General features: G+C 40.2%; 1 pseudogene; it reads left to right on the top strand.

Moving 5' to 3' along the window:
* The window catches only part of LOC102501589 (elongation factor Tu, mitochondrial-like), a 14274-nt pseudogene extending 12918 nt beyond the window's left edge, over positions 1-1356 (top strand).
* The last annotated feature ends 7722 nt before the right edge of the window (positions 1357-9078 follow it).

Here is a 9078-nt window from a genome sequence, read left to right as displayed (position 1 = left end):
TCTCTGCACCCCTACTGTAGGCCAGACCCCACTACTGCAGGCTTTGCTGTGACCCCTGAAGGCTCCGGCAGCCTGGTTGTGTAGGCCAAGAAGATCTATGTGCCTGACATGCCTCATGTGAATGTGGGCACCGTCAGCCATGTGGACCATCATAAGACCCCACTGAGTGGTCATCATCAAGATTCTCGCTGAAGGAGGCAGGGCTAAGTACAGGAAGAACTAAGACAATCTATCGTGCCCCTGAGTAGCGGCTGTGGCTATCACTGCCACTGCGGCCCTCTTGGAGAAGAGCAGCACGGCTGCCAGCTACTAAGGGCACAGAGTGCTCAGTCATTCCGACTATGTTAAGAATGCGATCACAGGCACCGCGCCCCTTGATGGCTGCATCCTAGTGGTGGGGCCAATGATGGCCCAAGGCCTCAGACCCCAGAGCACTTATTACTGGCTAAGCAGATTGCGATAAAGCATGCCTTGTGAACAAGGCCCACGCTGTTGAGGACGCTGAAATGGAGCTAGTAGGCCTAAAGATTTGGGAACTGCTCACTGAATTTAGCTGCAAAGGGCTGGCTGGGGCACTGCAGTGACAGGAGCCAGGCATTTTGAAGAAGGAAGATGAGTGTGAGTTCTGGAGACACAGCAAGAACATTCGCACTGTGGCGACAGGCACTGAGATGTTCCACAAGCAGCTGGAGAGGGCAGGGGATAATGTGGGCCTTTGGTCTGAGGCTTGAAGCTGGAAGATCTGAGGCATGACCTGGTCATGGTCAAATCAGGCCCCATCCAGCCCCATCAGAAGGTGGAAGTACAGCACAACCCTTTCAGCAAGGAGAAAAGTGGCTGTCACAAACCTTTTCTATTCCACTTCATGCCTGCCATGTTCTCCCTAACCTGGGACATGCCCCGTCATGTCATCCTGCCTCAAGGAAAGGAGTCTGCATGCCTGGGGGAGACTTGAAGCTCAACCTAATCTTTTTTTTGTTTCTTTTCCTGGGGAGGTTTTTGTTATAGGGCGCATGCACTCGCCAGAGAGAGAAACAGAAAGCGAGAAATCACCCCCCAGGGAGAGGGCCATGCTGCAATCTCTTCTCCTCCATTCTCCTCTGAGGATCTTGGGCACACACGCACACATGCCCAGCGTGAGTTTAAGCCACCAGGTCTGGGACTTGAACCACAGTCAACTACATGGGAGTCCAGCGACATAGCCATTATACCAACTGCTGGTCCGTTCAACCTAATCTTGTGCAGCCAGTGATCTTAGAGAAAGACCAGTGCTTCACCCAGTGAGACGGAAACCGGACCATCGGTACTGTCCTTGTCACCAACATGCTGACCATGACTGAGCAGACCAGGACCTGAAGTGGAATGGAGTCTCTGGACCTCTGATCAGGTTGTTGCATTGAGGACTGCCCTGGCCAATGTTCCTTCCTGCTCCTGTGCCCTCACAGGGCCCACACTGTGACCCCATGGAGTGCAGCTAAAAGGACATTTCCCCTAGGCAGAGGGGTGACCTGATAGGTAATAGGTAAGCAGGCCAATAAACTGTCCTGTGAATAGTAAAAAAAAAAAAAAAAAAGAAAGAACCAAACCTGACTTCTCTGGGCAAATGAGTAGCATGGCCCTCCCTACTCTGCAGGGTGTTTATGCATCCCTACTGTTCTGATACTCCTGCTAAAACTTGTATTGGCTATCTGCTTTTCGTTAAGCAATTTGTTAGGCCTTTACATTAAATATCTCAAATCCTCATGATTAAGATATAATCATTTGCTGATTGGTTAATTTAAGCTAATAATAACTAATTTTATGGGCTGTATTAAAGCAGAACCTTCCTAGCAAATGTCAAACATAATTTGGAACAAGTTAACACATTAAAAACTCGGTTAATGGCAAGCGTGGTCCTTGGCACTGAAGCAGGATAAATGGCAGAGTCTCTGTCCTTAAATAGGCCACCACCTAGTGAGGAGGCAGACAAGTAACCACTAGTTGCAGTTAGTAAAAGCTTACCATAAAGCAGAAGAACGAGACACAACCTAGGAGTAACAAGGGGGAGTGGCCATGCATCCTCTACCAGATGATAAAGGAAGACATAGAGCAGGCAAAAAGCTTAATGAAGCAGGAAGTTATTCCTTCTGCTCCAAAGTAGAATATACTATACCTATACAGACAAACATTTGGAGCATACTGTGAACTTCAGGGTGCTTTATACAGTGATAACAAATGCTATGAGGTCATAAGGTAGTCCACAAAACATTGATCAAAACTGTAATTTTGTCTGCGGCTACTATAAAACCCAGAGCTCAATTTCCATTGAAATGGAAAATGCAAACATGAAGGACAAATTTGGTGCAAATGTGACCACCTGACTTCTATCTTCCTTTAGTGGGTTTTTTTCCTCATTCCTCATTGGAACTCTGTTTTAGGTTTTGACCTAAGGATTCTAAACAGTAGATATTTCTCCCTTTCTCCTGCTGTTTCTAATGCTGAAGGAGGTCAATAGTAAAATAAATAATGCTTTGATCATTTGAATGTTTGCACCCTCTACCCTAATTCATATATTGAAACCTCTTCCCAACTATAATGGCATTAAAGGGTAGGGCTTTAGAAGGTGACTAGATCATGATGGCTCAACATTCTTAAGTGGGATTAGTGCCCTTATAAAAGAGGCCCTAGGCTAGCATGTTTGTTAAGGCATTGGACTCTCACTTGGCAGACTATGGTTTGGGGGTTTGAGTCCCAGACCTGGCAGCATGAAAATCATTCCAGGCATGTATGTACCATACCAAAAGGAGAATGGATTGTGGCCAATCCTATCTCTCTCTGTCTTAATCTTTAAACTTCCTAGCATACACCCTTTAAACAACTCTAGATAATAAACTCCTATTATTTATATGCCATTTGGCCTATGGTATTTGGTTATAGTGGCCCAAACAGACTAAGACAAATAATGAGAAGTAACCTCAACAGAATCCCCATCTGAATCATAACTTATTATCATGAATAGAATCTAAATGGAACTTTACAATGAGAAATATGGCAATGTTATATCAAAATACATAACACCAAATATAGCAACATTTTAATTAGGTTAAACAAAGTTTCACATAAATTAATATACAACATAGACAAAAGTTATTCAGGAAAACCATAGTGCTGCTAGGAAGTTGTAGCTGGGGAGATTAGAAGTATGAACATCTTTTTAATTGTGAGGCCATAGAGACAAATGTTTGTCTTAGCTATTTTGTTTTGCTTTGTTTTTTGTTCAGGTGGCTAGTGGGTAGGAGGGAGAGAAAGGAATTTTGGCAATAAAAAAGAAAAGCATAATTTCAGTATATGTTATATTGTAGAAATAGTATATTAATATATTTATACCCTAAAATTAAAATGTAGTTCATGTTAATTTGTTCATATTTGTTTGACATTTGCTAGAAAGGTTTTCAAACAACTAACAAAGTTAGTTATTAGTAGCTTAAATTAACCAATCAGCCAATGATTCTGTCTTAATCATGAGAATCTGACATATTCAATGTAAAGGATCTAACAAATTGCTTATCAAAAAGCAGATAGCCAATGTATACAGTTTTTAGTTGGAGTCAGAGCAGTAGATGTGCATGGAAAACCCTGCAGAAGTAAGGAGCGCCTTCCTAAGGCACTCATTTAGCACAGGGAAGTCAGTTTCTTTCTTTTTTTTTTTTTTTAGGTTTTTGCTATAGGGTGCGTGCACTCACCAGAAAGACAGAGAGACAGAGAGACAGAAAGCGAGAAATCACCCCTCGGTGGGATGGCCACGCCACAATCCCTTCTCCTCCATTCTCCTCTGGGGATCATGGGCACACACCCACACGTGCTCGGTGTGAGTTTAAGCCACTGGGTCCGGGACTCGAACTGCAGTCGACTACATGGGAGTCTAGAGACATAGCCATTATGCCAACTGCTGGTCACCAGATTTGGTTCTTAAAGGATGCCTGGGCATTCATCCAATAGACCAGAAGGGAAATGCAGGGTTTGGGAGACAGCTTGTGCAAAGACCTAGAGGTAAGAAAGTAGAAAGTATGAGAAGGTGGGCTATTATGGGGTGTGAAGAGAGAGGAGGTGAGATTGGAAAGGAGGCAGAGGCTAAATTCTGCAGGTTCCTTTATGCCATTATAAGGAACTTGGATTCTATCTTATGTATTGTATAATTACCCCTACAAGGAGTGGTTTCAATCTTGGATGTACATGTGACTTACCTAGAGAGATTTTAAATATCCTCATATTAGCTTCCCCACAACATATAGCCAGATTTTGAAAATAAAAATATAGAATAGCTAATAAAATTCAAATTAAAACCATAAGTTTTGTAGTCAATTATGTCCTATGTAATATTTAGGACATACTTATAATAAAGAGTATTAAGGGTCTTAAGAACTTCATGGAAAATGCATATTATGAAAAAATATGCATGAATTTCAAAAAAAATTTACACCAAATAAACTCATATTTTAATTCTACTTTTCCAGAACCTTCTTAAAGTCCCATGATATTTGTCATTTGTTTGAAATTCAAATGCAACTAGATGTCCTGTATTTTTTTTTCCGGCATCTTTTTCTTCTCAAAACAATTCATCAGAAGCTTTGAAGTGGGGCCCAACAATTAGTATTTCTTAATGCCCTCCAGATAGTATTCATGTGCAGGCAGTAATGGAATGGTCACCAAAGTATAATATTTAAAACAAGGGAGTGGCATGTTTAGAAAGATGACTCTAAAGCGCATCCTGACCACCCTGTGGAGTAGATATGGGACATGGGGAAGGGTGGTGGTAGGAAGAGCTGTGAAAAGTCACTGCACACATCTGGTTCAGAGATGGAGTTGGCGAAAACAATCGCAGTGGTAATGGAAATGAGATTCTCTACCACGAATGAGACATCACTAAGAACTTGTGGGAAAAAAGGGCACAAGAAAAGCAGAGGATGACTGCAGGATCCCGGCCAGTGTCATCATCCTTCGCTCTACCTCTTTCCTTTCTTCAGCTTGGATTTGAACACAAATACAATTTATCATCTGGGCAAACTTGGACAAAATATTTAACCTGTGAATAACTCAACAATTCTTCCATAATAGCCAGGAAGGGGTAACAGTGACCTATTTGGAAAAATTATTATAAGGATTAAATGAAAAAAAAAAAAAACATGTTTAAAATTCTGATTATTGCACCAGACGTGCTAGGTACCAAATATGTTTTGGCTGTTATTACTGTGTTTTTGTGATTATAAATTTAATTGACTAGTTTCTGATAATTCATATATATACATGTACATATACACATATACATATATGTATATGTATATTTGCTAGAGGTTGTGTGCCCTCACTGAAGAGAAGGAAAAAGAGAGAGAGAGAGAACACATCTCTCCAAGGAAGTATGCAATCCCTTCTCCATTCTCTTCAAGATTTGGGGCACTCATACATATGTGCCTGGTATGATTTTCAAGCCATGAGGTCTAGGTCTTGAACAGTGCAGTCGACCACATGAGATCCAGCCATCTTAACCTCCATACCACAAGCTGGGTACTGTTTCTGATCTTTCTTTCTTCTCTCTCACATCCTCTCTGTAATTCTCCCCTATTTCTGGTTTCTTACTTCTTTCTCCTCTTTTTCTTCTCCATCAATAATAAGTTTCTGAATCTTGAAGAGTCAGGAGTTACATGTTTGAAAACATACTGGCTGAGGCCAGTTTAGACTCACTTAGACAAGGTAGAATCAAGTTGAATATGGCAACTATAACTAATTCGATGATTAAGTAACTATAGAATAGCTTAGAGAATCACTGGACAATTTTATTATTTCACTATTTAGATAGCCAACTCAAGACTAAAAGGTCCTAAGAGTGTTGACATGGAAAGGGGCTTTATAACGTATAGACCTGCTCAATATGATGTGAATCAATATAATAGCTTCATGGAGTCATAAGGTGTTTACCTACTCTTTTTGCCTGTGACCATCTTGCTCTCCCTTCAGTATTTTAGAGGCTATAGGTAGAGGAGTAAGCAGGTAGGTTTTCTTAATTAGATCCAGCACCAAAAATACATAAATAAAGTGATAAACATCATTTAGGTAGCAATCTGGGAAATTTGCATGTAGGTTGTATATTAAATGACAGTATTGAATGAATGCTGGTTTTTATGGTGTGGCAATGCTTCTATGGTTAAATGGGAAAGTACTCTTCTAAGGGTAAATTATCAAAATGATTATAACTTACTTTTAGATGATCTATCAGTGTATTGAAAATGAAGTCAAGATGATCTAGTCTGGCTCCCTCACCTATCTTATCATTTTTGAAGGCCACAGGGTAAACAACTTATGTTATTAGTGCTATTGCACTCACACACTTGTTATATAGTTATGACTTTGCTATTTTATTCCATTGAATGTGATGTGTATGTGCATGTGTGACAGTTTTGTTTTGGCAAGCAGCCACTATTGTCTACAGCCCCTTTAAGAGAGGAAAATCTGGTCAGCTAGCACTGCCCTGCTAGCTAGCCCTCCTCTACTCAGCCTTGGTTCTACCAGCTTAGCCCTTAGCTCCTAAAACCCCATGGAAAGGGGTTTAAAGTTGGCTTGGCTCAACTTGGCTCAGCTCAGCTCAGCTCCACACAGTGTGAGCTCCAAGAGAGAAGAAAGCACTCTGTGAGCGTTCTCCTTGTGGATTACAAGCTGCAAGAGGGAGGAAGCGCTTGCAAGCACTGCCATGGGTTTTGTGAACCTACTAAGAGCTCTTTGAGCTCACGCTAAACTCAGCCAATAAACAATATGACATCAGTGCCTCGTGTCTTTTTCCAACACCCTGTGTCTCTGCTCGACACCTCCTTCTGAGGAAGAAAGAACCTCACCAAGCAGTAAGAAATCATTTGAAATAAATAAATATACACACACATGAATACAAACATAAATGTGTGAGTACATGTGTGCATATAAAGAAAGAATAAGAGACAGAAGTAGCAAAATTAGTGAATCTAACTGAGGGGTATATGTATGATTATTATACTACTTTTTAAGAGAAAATAAGTTAATATTTTAAAATAAAAGAATCAGGCAAAGTAAAGTTAAAAAAATTAATGCCATATATATGACCAATCAAAAAAGGAGAAGCACCAGAATCCAGAATAAGACAAACCTGGGTCCAGTCCTGACTGGATCACCTATTTTTAGCTAGGCAACATTAGATGAATTAGAGACCCTCTCTAAGGCTCTTTCTTTATGTATAGAAAGGTTAATAATAATAATACTTATGTGCCATCCAGCTGTCCTTATGGTAATGATTAAGATAACAACAACATTCTCAGCACCATTTCCCAGCATATGCTAAGTGCCAAGAGTTCTCTCTGACCATTGGAATATCAGAAGACTTGAGAGGAAATCAGGGAACAGACATACTCAATCTATGCTTTCTGCCAGATTATTTTTTCTTTGGGCTTTTAAAAATGTATTTGTCTGCAAGAAACTAGGACATCAGTAAAACACTGGACCTCTCTTTTGTAGCATAAAGAAGTACAAAGAGAAAGCACCTTTCTGCAGGATAGGTAGCATCAAGGTGGCATCCCCCCTCACTGTCATCTCGAAAGCCAGCAATAAACAAATCATAAAGAATGTGCTTGGAAATTTCAGCTCCACAGTAATAGCTGAAACAAAAGCAGAAAATTGCAGCTCTCTGTGTAATAACTAAGCCTCTCGTTATATGCTGCTGTATTAAATATAAAACATTTTCATTTCCTTTGTATAGGAAATTCAATAGGACCTGAAAAGGGGGTCAAGCAAGTACTGTGACTCCCACAATAAAATGTGAGTGGTGCTAATATTCCTTTTCTAACTCTCGAGTGACTGCAAATAACCAAACAGATAAAATGTAGCTTTCATAAAACTCGAGGTTTGGTGGAGAATTAGCATGAGACTTGTGCTCTCGACTTACTAAGGGAAGGTTGCCCAAGAGCTCAGATTTATGCCATGAAATTTAAATGGTTTTCTCCTGAGGTTTTCTTGACAATATCATTGTATGCGGCTGAGTTAGTTTATTGGCACTTTTCTATGGGGATTGTTTTTGGAGGAGTAGGGAGTGTGGGAGGGGTAGGGTTGAGGGTAACCTATTTCTTTAAGAAACCCAGAACTTATGGGGCTCTAGGGAATTTTAAAGCAGGGAATTTGGAAGAGTAACACATGCATGAGTTTCCAAATGGTGAAGCAGAATCAACAACATTTATAAAATCACGTTGGAGGAAAAAAAAAAAATACCATGGTAAGATCACAGTTCTTTTGTTGGGGTGTTTATAACATAACACATGGCTTCATCTCACCAGACTTCTGAAATTAGAATGATATTGCTAGTATAGTAGATTTTTATGGATCAGACATTGAATTTACATGTAAGTTTGGTAGAGAATTTTGTGCAAAGATGAAACCTCGAATTGAATTAAGACCCAGGTATTTTAGCAGCCAGGAAAGGTTATTCATGGTGTGCCCAATACAATTTCACTAACTAACTTAGAAACAGGAGGTCACAGATTGAAGTTAAGGAGGGAGGTTAGGCCTATAAGCAATTCAAGGAGAATTTAATTACGAAAAGGGTGGCTGAATAATGGCACACATAGCTAAAGGCAGCAATAGATGCAGGAATTGTAAATCAGTTCAAGGAAGCTGAGAGAAAAAGGAAATCAAAAGGAAAACTCTTTTGTTGGGGTGTTTATAACATAACACATGGCTTCATCTCACCAGACTTCTGAAATTAGAATGATATTGCTAGTATAGTAGATTTTTATGGATCAGACATTGAATTTACATGTAAGTTTGGTAGAGAATTTTGTGCAAAGATGAAACCTCGAATTGAATTAAGACCCAGGTATTTTAGCAGCCAGGAAAGGTTATTCATGGTGTGCCCAATACAATTTCACTAACTAACTTAGAAACAGGAGGTCACAGATTGAAGTTAAGGAGGGAGGTTAGGCCTATAAGCAATTCAAGGAGAATTTAATTACGAAAAGGGTGGCTGAATAATGGCACACATAGCTAAAGGCAGCAATAGATGCAGGAATTGTAAATCAGTTCAAGGAAGCT

The sequence above is a fragment of the Tupaia chinensis genome, unplaced genomic scaffold, assembly GCF_000334495.1.
Source record: "Tupaia chinensis unplaced genomic scaffold, TupChi_1.0 Scaffold000062_1, whole genome shotgun sequence".
Taxonomy (NCBI): domain Eukaryota; kingdom Metazoa; phylum Chordata; class Mammalia; order Scandentia; family Tupaiidae; genus Tupaia; species Tupaia belangeri.
The sequence above is the reverse complement of the archived record's forward strand: the minus strand, read 5'-3'. Positions and strand labels throughout refer to the sequence as shown.